The following is an 18,420-nucleotide window of genomic DNA, read 5'->3' on the forward strand; positions in this document are numbered from 1 at the left end:
AAATTTTATTTATATAGCGCCAACATATTCCGCAGTGCTGTACAATTTGTAGGGTTCAAATACAGACAGAAAGATACATTACAAAGAAAGTCGTTTCACACAATGGGACTGAGGGCCCTGCTCGCAAGAGCTTACAATCTATGAGGTAGAGGGGGTGACACAAGAGGTAGCAGGGGCGGCATTACTTATGCAGAGGTCAGACACTTTTGTAATAGAGGTGACTGTCATTACACAAACATAAAACTTTATGAGCCGTCAACAGTCGTGCCCTTTAACATGTGGATGGAGCTTGGACATATAAAGTTAGCATGAGATGACATCATATCATGTGGGGAAATGTGGGAGCGGGGACAGAGGAGGGTTAAGGGTTTATGTTAGACATTGTGATAGAAATTGTACTACGACTTTTGGGAAAGTCATTTTCAATGTCTTATAATGCAGAGTATAGTCACAGCTTCGCATTAATGCATAAAATAATAGCTTATCTTACTTTTTATCCGATGGAATGAGACCCAAAGAAGTGTCCTGGAGATGCACGGAGAACCTTCCGGTAGGTAGGGAGAGAATGGCAATAAATGGATGTCCAGCACTCCGTAACTTCTTTATATAAAAGGTATAAGTTTATTTCGGAGACATGCGCCCTTTAAAAGCCGAGTATATACAAAGCATGACTAAGAGGTGAAAAACCTCGAAACGCGTCGGTTTCTTTGTTACCATGCCTTCTGCATCATCATATGCCTTATATATACTCGGCTTTTAAAGGGAGCATGTCTCCGAAATAAACTTATACCTTTTATATAAAGAAGTTACGGAGTGCTGGACATCCATTTATTGCCATTTTCAATGTCTGCCCCTGTGATTTCTTGGGCCGAGATCCTAGATCCCTCAACAGATATTTGAAATGAAATTGGATTACCCTTGAGTGTGCACTCACATGAAAAAGTACTTGGGGACCCGAATGGAAACCTATACATATTAAAAAGCAATTATCTGAGAAAACTGTGGACCCCATAGACTATGATGGGGTCCGTATGGTTTCTGCTTGGTTTCCACATGAAACATTTTCTTTCCACAGGTTTCGTGTGGCAACGGAACGAAAACCACGCGGACACCATTATAGTCTTGTTGGTCTGCAGGTTTCCTTTAGGTAAAAGCTTTTTAATTTTAACTATATAAGTTTCATTCGAGGGGTGCCAAAGTGGACTTCCCGAATGGAAACCCAAACGCAGATGTGAACCGGGCCTAATATTGTTTGTTCATGTACTGTGTAATTTGTTCAGTTCTGTGTTGGTGCTATATAAATAAAGTTATTATTATTCTTATTTTTATTTTATTTGTACAGCACTGCAGTTCTAGAAATATATAGCACACTGTGTAATAACTGTATGCAAAGTAGCCGCTCTAGTAAAAAATAGAATTATATGGACCTCACTCTAACCTGGAGATGTTATTGAATAGATTTTTCAGCTTATTAAATATAAATGAAGCCAAAGTCAATTAACATTATGTAAACATGGCAGAAATAAACCAAACATGCTAGTGCAAATCTTTGGGTATACAATATGCCATTGTAGCTAGGTAAACCTTATCAATGTAATAACTGAAGAAACATAAAAAAAAAATCTGTTTACCTGTTTTATTAGAACACATTTCTCCTTCTCTTAGTTTCTAATACTTTTATCAATAAACAGTGGAGGGCATATGACTGACGTGCCCCTAACATATTTCTTGAAGTCTGGTCAGTCACTCATGTCAATTTTATGCAGGAATTTTTTTTGATGCTACTCTACACTGCTGTAGATTTTCCCATCAAATTAAGAAATAAATCTTATTTTAAGGGTTTACACGAAGAAGATATTCTTTATTGAACCACTAAATATGGTTTGTTGCTTAAAACATAAAAAATACACTTATATCTATAGACATGTACAGTGTTCATATGTATATAGGCCTAGAGTTAACACTTCAACAAAGTAAATTTCGACAGGTGATCTGAAATTCGTCAATTCTTTCACAGTGGTTGATGCCGGATGACAAATCTATCTTATCCTTAGACTACTAGGTCTAAGGGTGCATGCACACTGAGTAAACGCTAGCTTATTCTGAACGTAAATCACGTTCAGAATAAGCGGCGTCTAAAGCAGCTCCATTCATTTCTATGGGAGCCGGCATACGAGCGCTCCCCATAGAAATGAATGGGCTGCTTCTTTCACTCCGTGCAGTCCCATTGAAGTGAATGGGGAGTGCCGGCGTGTACGCTCCGGCATGAGCAGAGCTTGCCGTATACGCCGGCACTCCCCATTCACTTCAATGGGACTGCACGGAGTGAAAGAAGCAGCCCATTCATTTCTATGGGGAGCGCTCGTATGCCGGCTCCCATAGAAATGAATGGAGCTGCTTTAGACGCCGCTTATTCTGAACGTGTTTTACGTTCAGAATAAGCTAGCGTTTACTCAGTGTGAATTCACCCTAAGTTTACTCCACCTTTTAGTTGGCTCACATTGAGCCAGAATTTCACAAAACAATTTTGGTGCTTTTGTTCACATCTTGGCGCAGTTTGGAACACTTATGTCATGCTCCCTTTTCCCTGATAGCCTAGATATATAAGGGAATACAAGGGTTGGACAATACAATGTGTATACCCCTATTTTTGCATATTGAAATTTCATTCTTACTAACACACCTGCTGTCACCATTAATGTCCCCTTTTTTTTCAGTCACGTAGCTTATGCCTCTGTTAGTAAACTCTATTACATGTGCTGTTTTAATGTGTTTATTTGTTTTATGGGCATGATGTGTCAGACCTGACAGAGATCCAAATAGGAATGATTGTTGGTTCATGCCTGATAAGTATGTCTGTGAAAAATTTACTGAGTTGATGAGTGTGTTGAGGTTTTCTGATTCTGTGTTCACATCTCCATATGCATAGACTTACAATACATCTACATATAGAAACAACTGTGGTCAAAAGTCAAAGCTTGACTTCAGGGATAGAAGAGCACATGTTGAAGTCATTGGTTGTTTTGCTAGAATTTTTAGCAGGTGAGATTATATAGGAGAAGGGGGATAGCATACATAAAACACATTCCTTCCTGTTTTCTGACTTGAATAAATAAAAAATCCAGTGTACCTGTACCAGAAGGCTCCAGGCTTTGAAATGTGACTTTGTTTTCTTTCACATGATTTCATGTATCATTAAACTTGGCAGTTATTAACCTCAGAAACAAATGTGATAGTGTTGTTTAGTTAATATTTTACCTTTATATTAATAAAGTACAAGTGTATAATATTATCACTAGAAACAGAGATAGTGAACTATGCATAAGGCTAGGTTTTAGGGCTGTCACAGATGAAAGTATTATCTCCATATTTGAGCATCTATATTGTAACTTTGCACGCAAGCCTGACTGTCAGTCTACTGACCAGAAATCAGAGCATCATAAATCAGTATGGGCCTGGGTGCAGAGATGTAATATGGATGCTTAAATATGGAGATAATACATTCATCTGTGACAGCCCTTAGGGTGCATTCACACTGAGTAAACGCTAGCTTATTTTGTAGAGTAAAATTACACTTGTAAATTTTGCTATCCCATTGACTTCAATGATATTTTTTTACAAGTGTAAAAATACGCCTGTAAAAAATACGCCTGTAAAAAATACGCCTGTAAAAATACGCCTGTAAAATGTCATTGAAGTCAATGGGATAGCAAAATTTACAAGTGTAATTTTACTCTACAAAATAAGCTAGCGTTTACTCAGTGTGAATGCACCCTTACTCTGCATTCCACAAGATTATTTGGAAAGTGTCACAGAATACACCCCCTAGAGATAAGCAAATGGATTCCTATATAGTTGCTTACATTCACAAAAAGTTACACTGTGATATACTAGTTTGCATATAGTGTTTGGGGAAGGAAGCTTGGTAGAAGCAGTGGTGCCAACCCAAACAGTCAAGACAGGGACATAGAATATGCAACAAACCAGTTTATTTAGAAAATAAACCTTGACTTCAGGCACACAATGAACAAAATAAAATACAGGCTTAGGGGGCTTTCACACTACCGTTGGTGTCCGACAGGTTGTGTCCACTCCTAGTGTCCACTCAAAATCTGTCACGGACATTAGGAGCGGACACTAGCTGTGTCCGTGACACCTGTCATTTATTTCAATGGGCATTGGGTGCGTTATTTTGCACTCCGTGCCCATCCTTCCTTGTCCGCAAGTGAAGATGTCTGACTTCTCAAGTGGACAGAAAAACCCTACATGCAGGGTTCTTCTGTCCGCTTGAGAAGTCGGACATCTTCACTTGCGGACAGGGAAGGACAGGCACGGAATGCAAAAGAACGCACCCGATGCCCATTGAAATGAATGACAGGTGTCACGGACACAGCTAGTGTCCGCTCCTAATGTCCGTGACAGATTTTGAGCGGACACTAGGAGCGGACACTACCTGTCGGTCACCGACGGTAGTGTGAACGCTCCCTTAACTTCAGGCAAACACAAAATAAAAACCTGCTCGTCTGAGCAACTAACCAAATAATAATTTTAACTGAACTATACGTGTGGCTTGCTACCAGCCACACAAATAAAATAAGAACAACTTTTTCTCACCAGACTCAGGGTTACAGGACAGACCCACACACCTCCATTCATTCCATGGATCTGCATTGGAGTGCAGGATCTGTAGCTTTTTTCTGGCCCAGTAATGAGCCAAGGACTCACACCTGGAGGCCTACTCAAGTACCACACTGGACCACACATAAGTTATACCTGGGAGAGATATAGTGAGATTCCTGCACCCTGCCTGTAATCTTACCACAAATGCTATTGAAAAACGTGCTCTAGTATTTTTTAGTTCACTTGAACCAAAGGTAAAATGATATATAATGCCCAACTGTATGACAATTTTTGGTTAACAGAAGTCTATGGTTATTTAAGATGTATATCTGGATAACCTCTCTTTATGAAAGCGTTCACACTTGCGCCCTTGTGTACCCTCTGAGTCTCTGTCCTATTCTCCAGAGAAACTGAATAGGGGACTGCTTTCTGGCGGTCAGTTTTAAAACCCATTCATTTGAATGTAGTACAGTACTAAAGTTGGGTTCAAGACCCCCCAGACATTTTCTATATTGATAACAATTCCATAGCATATATATCTAATCTATATCTGATCAGTGAGGGTCTGACACCCATACCCCACATTAATCAGCTGATTTGGCTGCTTATAGCAATGGGCAGAGATGGAAGAAGCAGAGAAGTAGAGCTGCAGTACCCAAGCGCCACCTCTATACAGTAGATGAGCTCCCACTGATTAGATACTGTTTAATCAATACGAAAAATGCCTTGGGGTCCAGTAAACCCCTTTAACAAATTACTCTGAAACGCTCTGATATATATTCATCAATCAGCTATGAATTCACTGATCGATCCATGGATTAAGTCCAATTCATCAACTCTTTATGTACCACTGTATTGAAAGCGTTGCTGAAATTCAGGTAGGCAATAGCCATGGTGCCATCTTTAAATCAATAAGATAAGTTTGCCAAAATCTGCCCACAGTGAAGTCATGCTCTTTTGGATCCATCCAGGGGCGTAGCTATGGAGGCTGCAGTGGTAGCAGTTGTTACCAGGCCCCAGACTCTGAAATGGCCCCAATGGTCCCTCTAATAAAAAACAAAAGAGACACCGAGCACACTATATAGTGTAGAATGTCTGATAAATTTTGGTGGAAATAACCAGAAGATTTAAAAGGACCAAATGGCCTCTCACCTGATGAGGTTGTGACAATCGCTCACAACTATGTTTGGGGTTTACCGTCAGGTGGAGGAGGCAGCACGTCTGATGGACACCGGCCAAGGCCAGGGAAGATAGAGTTTTCAATGAAATGGAAAGACGGCGCTCTCAGGTCACAACAGGATTTTATTCAAAAAGACAATGATGCACAACGCTAAAAAATCGCCGCGTTTCGGGCACACCTGCCCTTTCTCAAGTGCGTAACTTCACACAAAGCTCGGTCAGTCTGGAAGATGTATACAAATTGTATGCCCATACAATTTGTATACATCTTCCAGACTGACCGAGCTTTGTGTGAAGTTACGCACTTGAGAAAGGGCAGGTGTGCCCGAAACGCGGCGATTTTTTAGCGTTGTGCATCATTGTCTTTTTGAATAAAATCCTGTTGTGACCTGAGAGCGCCGTCTTTCCATTTCATTGAAAACTCAATGGTCCCTCTGACACATATATTAAACCACTATTCTAAATGGTATAATACAAGTAGGGATTCTGGCATTTCCCATATAGGTATAATAAGGGCATAACATTTGTAGAGGAAAACTCTGGGAAAACGCAATGAAAAACTCTACAGAAAAAAAAGCGCAATGCATTTCTACCATGGTTTTTTCTAGTTTTTTTTTATTGTTGTTGCTACGTCTCACTACATTACATAGGGCTTTAGCCTAAACAGGCAGGAATCGCACAGAGTGTAACAGAGAAAGTATGCCAACACGTACAAAGCGCTGGCATTACAGATTTATTGGTTGCTGCTGCCAAGTAAGATGTGAGAGGTGTCATCGCATGAGCTATAGAACAACTGGATGGTAGGACCTAGGACAGGTATATATGGCTTGTTTTGTCATTTTAACTCCTTCCCAGCCCTTCATTAAATTTTAAATCTTGAAAAGAAAACATACAGTTATTAATGTGCAAAAAGAATATTGGAAACTTGATATAATGAATTTGCTAACCTCAATGCAATCAAGCTATCGCAAGAAGAAAGTATGTAACACTTAAGTTCAGTTTACTTGTGAGTGCCAAGCCTTGAGGCACTGCTAAGTTGAATGTCACAATCTTGGCAAAGTACGTTCTATTGTGGGTCTTTCTTTATTGATAAGCAATTTGTCTTTTCTGACAATTCCCTCACCTGGATTCCTTCAGACTGCAAGGTTCCCCTTAGGGAATACGATGCAATGGCCACTGGGTAGGCAAGTTCTATGGATCCTGTAGAGAGAGGGAGACTGCAGGACCCTCTCAAAATACTCCCCTCTCTTATGATGTCTGGCAGTTCCAGCATCATAAAGTCTTCTCTCCTGCTTTGTTTTCTGAGAGTTATGATACAGTGTGTCAAACATGCCCCCTATCCTGTCAAGAGATCATTAACCCTTTAATGTAAAAGTACCAGTAGGGCAGTATGCAGTCAACTAGGGGAACTGTGAAGAAAAAAGGAACTGAAAGGGTTAATGTCTGTCAGCTGAACTATGGTACACCAGTCTTAATAAAAGCCCGGACAAACCCATGGCATGGCTGAGTTACTAAGAGTGCCGCTTAATAAACTATGGTGCACCAGAATTATAACTCACAAAAAAAATAAACTTATGTGAGTTTTTTGTCATCCACCCACATTCACAATATTTAAAAACTGGAAGTGCTAAAGCCCTGGCTTTACAAGTATACAAGTTTCAATGACATGGTCCTATTAATTACTATATGCTCAGAATACACCAGTCTATTAGAAATTATTAGAATACCTATATAGTACATACATAATCATACACTCAAATAAGGAGGAAATATGGTTGTTGATTCTTTTCTCTGCACAGCCATTCTCCACCCTCTGTAAGACCACAGTCCATGTCTTACCACTCATCCCATCTGTAGCTTTCTCCAGTAACAATAGATAAATAGGTGGGAGACAACAGAGCACCTTTCATTGCTTTTCCATTCTATAAGTAGCCATAATAACTATAATAGTAGCTCTCATATGGCACCAAATCCCTTCTGTGCTCTTAATAACACCTATGTAGAAATGAACCTTGTCGTGCTCTTCCCTAAGCAGGGTAGACAGCTACTCCCTCAGCGCGTCTCAATTGACTATTGCTGTATAGTGTTGGTATAATCTTTCAGGTCTGATATTCAAAACTGTTGAACAGATATATATAGTATATATATATATACACTCACCGGCCACTTTATTAGGTACACCTGTCCAACTGCTCGTTAACACTTAATTTCTAATCAGCCAATCACATGGCGGCAACTCAGTGCATTTAGGCATGTAGACATGGTCAAGACAATCTCCTGCAGTTCAAACCGAGCATCAGTATGGGGAAGAAAGGTGATTTGAGTGCCTTTGAACGTGGCATGGTTGTTGGTGCCAGAAGGGCTGGTCTGAGTATTTCAGAAACTGCTGATCTACTGGGATTTTCACGCAAAACCATCTCTAGGGTTTACAGAGAATGGTCCAAAAAAGTAAAAACATCCAGTGAGCGGCAGTTCTGTGGGCGGAAATGCGTTGTTGATGCCAGAGGTCAGAGGAGAATGGCCAGACTGGTTCGAGCTGATAGAAAGGCAACAGTGACTCAAATAGCCACCCATTACAACCAAGGTAGCCAGAAGAGCATCTCTGAACGCACAGTACGTCGAACTTTGAGGCAGATGGGCTACAGCAGCAGAAGACCACACTGGGTGCCACTCCTTTCAGCTAAGAACAGGAAACTGAGGCTACAATTTGCACAAGCTCATCGAAATTGGACAATTGAAGATTGGAAAAACGTTGCCTGGTCTGATGAGTCTCGATTTCTGCTGCGACATTCGGATGGTAGGGTCAGAATTTGGCGTCAACAACATGAAAGCATGGATCCATCCTGCCTTGTATCAACGGTTCAGGCTGGTGGTGGTGGTGTCATGGTGTGGGGAATATTTTCTTGGCACTCTTTGGGCCCCTTGGTACCAATTGAGCATCGTTGCAACGCCAAAGCCTACCTGAGTATTGTTGCTGACCATGTCCATCCCTTTATGACCACAATGTACCCAACATCTGATGGCCACTTTCAGCAGGATAATGCGCCATGTCATAAAGCTGGAATCATCTCAGACTGGTTTCTTGAACATGACAATGAGTTCACTGTACTCCAATGGCCTCCGCAGTCACCAGATATCAATCCAATAGAGCAAAGGATGTGGTGGAACGGGAGATTCGCATCATGGATGTGCAGCCGACAAATCTGCGGCAACTGTGTGATGCCATCATGTCAATATGGACCAAAATCTCTGAGGAATGCTTCCAGCACCTTGTTGAATCTATGCCACGAAGAATTGAGGCAGTTCTAAAGGCAAAAGGGGGTCTAACCCGTTACTAGCATGGTGTACCTAATAAAGTGGCCGGTGAGTGTATATATATATATATATATATATATATATATATATATATATATATATATATATAACATTTTAGGTTTAACATAAAAATTCAACTATTTTCAGTTCCCACTTTTTAGTTTACATTACTCATTTTGAGAAATTACGTAGTGGTGAAAAAATAACTAGAGAGAAACCTTAATCAAAAAACTATTGTGCAATGCGATGACAACAGATTCCCCATTTGGACATGGGTGCTGATAATTCATTTGGAAACCCTTATGTCTAGAAGTTGTTATAACCATAGTCAGGAAACAGTAAGTTCAATGAAAGAAAGCTTTTACTCTAGTGACATACTGAAAATCAAAATATTCTGTTATAAGGCAATACCAGTGTTAACCTACATGTAAATTACGCTCATAGAATTATTTTATTATGACATTTTGTACCATATTATGGATCTAGCTAGTAAGGATCTGTAGCTCACTAATCGCCAGAATGGTTGCCTGTAGCTCTTTGCTTGAATTAAGTGATGGACACACATGTCCGTTGAGCGGCATTTAAAGAGGACCTTTCATGTCCTCAGGCACATGCAGTTTTATAGAGGACCATGCAGTTTTATATACTGCAAGAAAGCCGACAGTGCACTGAATTCAGCGCACTATCAGCGTTCCTGTTATGTGCTCCAGGACTGAAGATATCTTTGCTGTTATAACGTCAACAATCTCAGCCCACTGTCAGAAGGGAGTTCCTGACAGTCTAGCTGGGCTATGAGGAATGCCCCTCCTGACAGTACTCGTCCATAGCCCTGTACTGTCAGAGGAGGCACTCCTTACCGCCCAACTATGACATTTAACAGTGAGGAACGTCCTCTGACTGTACCGGTCCATAGACTAGTACTGGGGGATGTTCTTCACCGCTTAGCGCCATGGCTGGGCAATAAGGTACGCCCCCTCAACTGTACAGGGCTATGGATGAGTACTGTCACAAGGAACATATGAAACCACATGTGCCCGAGGACATGAAAGGTCTTCTTTAAAGAAGTTGTCACATCATGAACATTTATCTCCTATCCACAGGGGACTCCCAGTGATCAGGAGGAGAGGGGACCTCCTCATGATTTGTGTGCCAGTGCACTTGCTCCATCGGTGCTCCATTCACTTCTATAAGACTGTGGGCACTGTCAGAGATTACAGTTCCAACAACCCCATAGAAGTGAATGGAGTACCAGTCATACAGTGCACTGGCGCTCCTCACAAGGAGGCCTTAGGGGGACTTTCAGTCTCTCTTCTCGCTTGGATAGTTGAGAACTGTTACTTGGCTATCTCCAGAAGTTCCATAGACTTTAATGGAGCCCAGTAGACATAAGCGTCCATCCTGGAAATCTGTGGGGGTCCCAGCAGTCAGACATTTATCTTCTATACTGTAAATAGAGGAAAACTGTCTGTAGTGGCACAGAGACTAAGGAGCTTTGGTAAGATTACACACTAACCATAAACATACTTTTGATCCACAATTGTGGGTTGAAATACAGACACATGCATTTCTATGGGTCCACAACCACAGCCATAGTTTTACCAGCTGAGTATCCTGGCCATAATGAAGAGCTGCAAAATATGAAGCAATTCCTTTACCTGTCTGTATTTGTGGCTCATTCATTCACTTGAATGTATATATATATATATATGAGTTAGTGAAAAGTATGGATGATACATGGATACCAAGCCGTGTGCCATCAGTGCCATTTTCACTGCCCCCTACACTGAACACGGTCATGTGAAAGGGGCATACACACGGAGAAAGTTGGTGCTGATTCTGCCACAATAATTCGTGGCAGAATCAGCGCTGATAAAAAAGACTCCCATTGAGTTCAATGGGTTCTGTCTTCCGCGCGGAACAAATTGAAATCAATGGGAAGCTTTTCAACCCATTGATTTCAATGTGTTCCGCACGGAAGACATAACCCATTGAACTCAATGGGAGTCTTTTTTATCAGCGCTGATGCTGCTGCCAGTTATCGTGGCAGAATCAGCGCCAACTTCCTCCTTGTGAATGCCCCCTAAGAATACAGGCTTAACTAGAATGAGAAGCCATAGTGTGCTGTCTGGTTGGTTACTGTATATCAGTCATCTGGGGATCATGTGGTATATGTTAATACCAATGCATACTTTGGCAACCAATAACTATCATTTAGTTTAGAAGCCAAATTCACCCAAAATATTTATGCTGCTTGGAACCCTGCATGTTCAATTTTTACTATACTATCAGAAGGGGCCGGTTCAAGGTGAGAGGTGATAATATTTTTGACAGATTTCAGATGCTTTAATGTAGTCGTCAGCTGGAAATTATTTCTTTATGTTTTAAAATTCACGATTCAGTCATTTTTTATGACTTTTCTATAAGAGCCCACAATGGGACAGAGGTACTGTAACCTTGATTCATGCATAATAAACAGTGGTTACATGAGCACGTTCTCAAATTGTGTTTCCTCTTTTTAAAGATTTGTGCTCTCAAGCATTACGTGTCATGGGGAAACCCATTGTATATGGCGCAACTGGTAATTACACAGTGTACTCCAGAAATCTTATTTTAACTGAGATACTGTATTTACTTCAATTTATGTTAATTCTTAAAAAGCATTTTTCACCCAGCACAAAATCTCTGTATTGCATAACATTATATAGTATGTTCTATGTAGTTCGAACCGTATGTACAGTGTTAGCCAAAAGTATTGGCACCCCTGCAATTCTGTCAGATAATACTCATTTTCTTCCAGAAAATGATTGCAATCACAAATTCTTTGGTATTATTATCTTAATTTAATTTGTCTTCAATGGAAAACCTCAAAAAGAATTGTCAAAAAGCCAAATTGGATATAATTCCACACCAAACATAAAAAAGGGGGTGGACAAAAGTATTAGCACTGTTTGAAAAATCATGTGATGCTTCTATTATTTGTGTAATCAACAGCATCTGTTAGTTACCTGAGGCACCTAACAGGTGGTGGCAATAACTAAATCACACTTGCAGCCAGTTGAAATGGATTAAAGTCGACTCAACCTCTGTCCTGTGTCCTTGTGTGTACCACATTGAACATGGAGAAAAGAAAGAAGACCAAAGAACTGTCTGAGGACTTGAGAAGCAAAATTGTGAGGAAGCATGAGCAATCTTAAGGCTACAAGTCCATCTCCAAAGACCTGAATGTTCCTGTATCTACCATGCGCAGTGTCATCAAGAAGTTAAAAGCCCATTGCTCTGTGGCTAACCTCCTTAGATGTGGACGGAAAAGAAAAATTGACGAGAGATTTCAACGCAAGATTGTGCAGATGGTGGATAAAGAACCTCGACTAACATCCAAACAAGTTCAAGCTGCCCTGCAGTACAAGGGTACAACAGTGTCAACCCGTACTATCTGTTGGCGTATGAATGAAGAGGGACTGTATGGTAGGATACCCAGGACGACCCCACTTATTACCCAGAGACATAAAAAAGCCAGGCTGGAGTTTGCCAAAACTTACCTGAGAAAGCCAAGAACGTTTTGGAAGAATGTTCTCTGGTCAGATGAGACAAAAGTAGAACTTTATGGGAAAAGGCATCAACATAGAGTTTACAGGGGAAAAAAAGGCCTTCAAAGAAAAGAACACGGTCCCTACAGTCAAACATGGCAGAGGTTCCCTGATGTTTTGGGGTTGCTTTGCTGCCTCTGCCACTGGACTGCTTGACCGTGTGCATGGCATTATGAAGTCTGAAGACTACCAACACATTTTGCAGCATAATGTAGGGCCCAGTGTGAGAAAGCTGGGTCTCCCTCAGAGGTCATGGGTCTTCCAGCAGGACAATGACCCAAAACACACTTCAAAAAAGACTAGAAAATGGTTTGAGAGAAAGCACTGGAGACTTCTAAAGTGGCCAGCAATGAGTCCAGACCTGAATCCCATAGAACACCTGTGGAGAGATCTCAAAATGGCAGTTTGGAGAAGGCCCCCTTCACATCTCAGGGACCTGGAGCAGTTTGCCAAAGAAGAATGGTCTAAAATTCCAGCAGAGCATTGTAAGAAACTCATTGATGGTTACCGAAAGCGGTTGTTCACAGTTATTTTGTCTAAAGGTTGTGCTACCAAGTATGAGGCTGAGGGTGCCAATACTTTTGTCCGGCCCATTTTTGGAGTTTTGTGTAAAATGATCAATGATTTGACTTTTTTTTTCATTCTCTTTTTTGTTTTTTCATTGCAAGCAAAATAAATGAAGATATTAATACCAAAGAGTTTGTGCTTGCAATCATTTTCTGGAAGACAATAAGTATAATCTGACAGAATTGCAGGGGTGCCAATACTTTTGGGCAATACCGTAGTAAATGATACCACCCTATAGTTCATGAACTTCCCACCACATTGCAATGCAAAGCAGGCAGCATATGCATAAATGACACAATATGAGCAATTTGTAGAACAGCTGACAATTCACAGTTAAGATGTTTATAATACATACAGATGTAAAGGCTATAACTATGCAGATCATTTCTATTGATTGATTGATTTTACGTTAAGGCTAGTGCTATGGATTGACTTGTTCCTTGGGGGGGGGGGTTGTACATTTACTTTCAGCATACTTATGATGTCTGTGTAAACATAGAAAGCACACAATCCTCCTTTTTTTATAGGTTATGTGCTATCCAAGGATGATCAATATTTCACGTATGTGGAAAACAAAGTGGGTTACCTAATACCTATTATAGACTTGAGTGTTTGCTTCAGAGGGAATAATTTCGGAGGGAGGGAGAGTTGTTAAGGTTTCTATCTCTCTCTTTTTCTCTTTCGTCCAGCACTAGGAGACTGTTATACCTGTTTTTCTCCTTGTTATAGGCCTCTGTTTTTTTAAATGCCGCTGCCTTGATGTCTACTTTTTTTTGTTAAGTTGTTGATTGAAAATTGGAAAATGGTAATTTGAAAAAATGAACAAAACCATCAAACAATGTGTCTGGGTCGATGAAAACAGACAGCACACAAATGGCATCAATGTGTTATAAGTGATTTACAGGCACCCATAGACTAGTGCTTGGTGGTCTGCAAAAGGGATCAAAATAATGGATGTCTTGATTTGTGAGAAGACAATGAATGGTTGTATGTGACCATTAAAATCAATGGGTGCACATGCGTTTCAATGAAAGTAGACATCTGAATATACCCTAAGGGCCCGGTTCCACTACCCCTTCTTTACATCCGTCTTTTCCACTAGCTAATGCAAAGTACATTGAGGTGAAACAATCGCTATTGTAATCGTTCCTCTCCCATATAGTTTCATTGATGCGCTTCCCAGTTTAGACATTGAATGGTGGTGTTACTTAGGTAATAGTTTGATTATATTTTCCAACTTTCCCATGTCAAAAATGCTCTGTAAAGGGGGACAACACAGTGGCTCAGTGGTTAGCACTGCAGCCTTGCAGCACTAGAGTGCTGGTTTGAATCCCGCCAGGAACAACATTAATTCCATGGTGCTTTACATTTGGGGGTTTACATACAATACACAAAATATACAGGTAGATATAATACTAAGGGCTCATTCACATCTGCGCCCAGTGTCTGTTCTGCAGGTTCCACTTCCTGCACAAAACAAAGGCAGGATACAGAAACCTGCAGGACTCTTTCTCACCCATTACAGAAACCTGCAGGACTCTTTCTCACCCATTCATTTGAATGGGTGAGAAAGCTGTCCGGCGGTGAACGTTTTATGCTCTCCGCCATGAAACCGGGTTTTTTAATCTGGACACAGAGTCGGACATGCAGTACTCTGTGTCCAGATTTTAAAAACCGGTTTCGCGGCAGAGAGCATAAAACGCTCATCGCCGCTCATGGCCAGACCCGGTCTGTGGTTTCCGTCTTCTTGCATGCAGAAGACGGAAACCACAGAATGGAGACCTGAACACAGGTGTGAACCTAGCGTAACAATGACCGACTGGTACAGTGGGGTAGAGGGCCCTTCCCGCGAGGGCTTACAATCTATGGGGGAAGGGGGATAGAGACAGAAGGAGAGGGGGCAACAGAACATGGTGTTTTTAATGAATGGACTAAAGATGACATTTTGAGAAACTGACTATGAGTGCTGGATGGTGCCTTTGTGAGTCTGATGTCTGGTGACTGCTGAAGGGGCCCCTATAGGTACCATGTAAGCTGCTGATGACTTATATTGCTTTTATAATAAAAACAACACACTTGTATGGTTATACTTCAGTCAGTTTTGATGGTATGTTCTGACATGTGACTTTCCCGCACAGTTAGCCGCAAAGCTATGCAGATGCAGTGCCACGGCCCCCCGTAGCGGCATTCCACTCCTGATTAGGCCCGGCCTAATCAGGAGTGAGTCACAAGCCAGAGACACTGTGGCTGACTCAGCCACGGAATCTGCGGGAAGATAGGGCATTTCGCTTCTTTTTCCCGCTAGCAGAGAAAAAAAGCGAGCAACTCCCATTGAAATGAATGGGAGACATTTTTGCAGGAGGATTTTGAGACAGATTTCCGCCTGCAAAAAACTCTGTATGAACATACCCTTAGAATCCAGAAAAGTAAAACTTGGAACTAACCACATTTAATTCCTGCACTGTATCTATTAATATAAAGATCAACACTGATACACACTTACTGAATAAATATACTGCAAAACAGTGTCTGAAACACATGCTGCAAAAATACATAAATAATAATACTAATAATATAATATATAATACTATACATCTTTTAACTGTAACTAGAATGCTAATATTTCAACCTGCATACGTGCAGATCAGCGAAGGTGTCTCTCCACAACATGTGAATCACTCAACACTTTGCTGTAACTCCCTAGTAAATTACATTCTTCCTGTTGGGTGTGGTAAAGTTACCATAAAACACGTAAGAAAACTGTACAAATACATTTTATACAGATAATAATTTGGCATGAATAACCTAGAATATATATTGTGCAGCAATTTGTAAATCAATAAAAGTATAAATAAAGCATGTAAGGGCTCGTTCACATCTGCGCCCAGGTCTCCGTTCTGCAGGTTTCCGTTTCCTGCATAAAACAGAGGCAGGAGACGGAAACCTGCAGGAGTCTTTCTCACCCACTCATTTGAATGGGTGAGAAAGCTGTCCGGCCGTGAGCGTTTTGCGCTCTCCGCCGCGAAACCGGGTTTTTTAATCCGGACACAGAGTCGCACATGCAGTACTCTGTGTCCGGATTAAAAAATCCGGTTTCGCGGCGGAGAGCATAAAACGCTCACCGCCGCTCACGGTCGGACCCGGTCTGTGCTTTCCGTCTTCTGGCATGCAGAAGACGGAAACCACAGAACAGAGACCAGAACGCAGGTGTGAACCTAGCGTAAGACAAAATGTGGAACTCCAGCATTTAGGATAAAGCGAAATATATATGGATCAGGCCAGTTTCACAACTGCGTTGGAGTCTCTGTAGGAGACTCTGCCACAGATTCCACCTAAAATCAGGGGAAAGACTTTTCTCTTCACTGGATTCAGTATAAAACTGGTGTAAACCCAACGGACTCCTAGCAGACCACATTATAGTCTATGGAATCCGCGAGTGACCTTGGGTAATCGCTTTTTAAGGCTCTCAGTCATTCGGAGACCAATGCGGAAACAGACAGCTGAATGCTAGTGTGAAACTAGCGTCAGGCCCTACTTTGCAGAAAAGCTGTTTTTCTTTTGTTGCTGATTTTGATGCATTTTTTTTAACCAAAGCCAGAAGTGAGTTGTGGAGAACTTTAAGGCTGAGGCCTAATGTTGAGGAAACGCAGCTGTTTTTGTTATAGATTTTGCTGTTTTTTAAACCAAAGCGAGGAGTCGATTAAGCAGGAGGTAGAAGTATAAGTATTTCCCATATACTTCCCATTCCATTTCTACAATGTGGGACCCCAGCCTAAGAGCTTTGTTTATAGTTTCTTTTCCCTTTATAGTCACTACTGGGTTTGTCTCAAAAAAAGCTGAAAAATCTGCAACAAAAAAGCCTTAGCTTAATACTCTTTATTACAAATGGTTTACAAAAAAAATTGCTGAGCAAATGTTAGGGCCTCTTGGACCTTAAGTGTATATTCACATGGAGGAAAAGGTCATGGAAACCTTTTCCGCCTTGTGAACAATCCGCGCGACTAACCGTGACAGGATGGCGATGCAGCATTCCGCTCCTGATTAGGCCCGAATGAATGGGCCTAAACAGGTTTGTGTCTCGAGCCACGGACGCCGCGGTTAAATCAGCCGTGGAATCCGCAGCAAGATAGGGCTTATCGATTCTTTTTTCCACTACTAGCTATCGGGAAAAAAAAAGCAAGTGGCTCCCATTGCATGCAATGGGACCCGTTTTTGCAGGCAGAGTTTGAGGCGGATTCTGCGTCAAAATCTGCCTGAAAAAAACTCTGTGTAAACATACCCTAACTGAGGCTAAATTCACACAACCACGTTTCAGGTGTGCCAGAAGAGGGACTCCTATTATAATAGTTATTGATGCTGCTAGGAGTCCAGAACAGTATGTCGCTGTATGTCCAACTAGGAGTCCCACTCCGTGAATGATGTTCAGGCAAATTCAGTTCACACTGACCAGGTTTCATCCTTTGAATATAACTTGAGACTAGTGAGCATTAAAGCATTCACTTTTATGTGAACTGCATGTAAATAAGCTCTTATGTCTCACCAAAAAATTGTATAAAAAAATGATTAAGAAACAACCCCAATGAAAACCACAGTTCACTACGCAAAAACTTTTATATTTCTCTAAATTATAGGACATATAAAATTATATATAAACTTGTTATCCATGTAATTGTACTTACCTATAGAATATATAGAGGGGAGTGATCAGTGACTAGCTTAAAGTGTCCGCCAAGGAGGTAGTACCTTAGGGATTCCAGGCCCCACTTAATGGCGAAGCACTTCCTCTCCACAATGCTAGAATTTCTTTCAGGTGGTGTAAGCTTCCTACTCAGGTAGGTGACTGGGTGCTCTTCACCACCCACCATTTGGGACTGCAATGCACCTAACCCTACATCAGAGGAGTCAGTATGGTAAACTCTTTGGTAAAATCAGTTGTGACCAAAACCGGCTGTTTACAGAGGATTGGCTTCAATTCCTAGAATGCCCCCTCAGCCTTTTCACTCCATTTGACCATGACAGAATTAGTTCCCTTAGTTAGGTCTGTCAGCGGGGCTGCAATAGTAGCAAAATTTGGGATGAACCTGTAGTAATAGCCCACAATTCCCAGGAAAGCAATTACTTGCTTTTCATTTAAGGGCCAAGGCCAATTTTG

Source organism: Leptodactylus fuscus, chromosome 2 (genome assembly GCF_031893055.1).
Source record: "Leptodactylus fuscus isolate aLepFus1 chromosome 2, aLepFus1.hap2, whole genome shotgun sequence".
Classification (NCBI taxonomy): Eukaryota; Metazoa; Chordata; class Amphibia; order Anura; family Leptodactylidae; genus Leptodactylus; species Leptodactylus fuscus.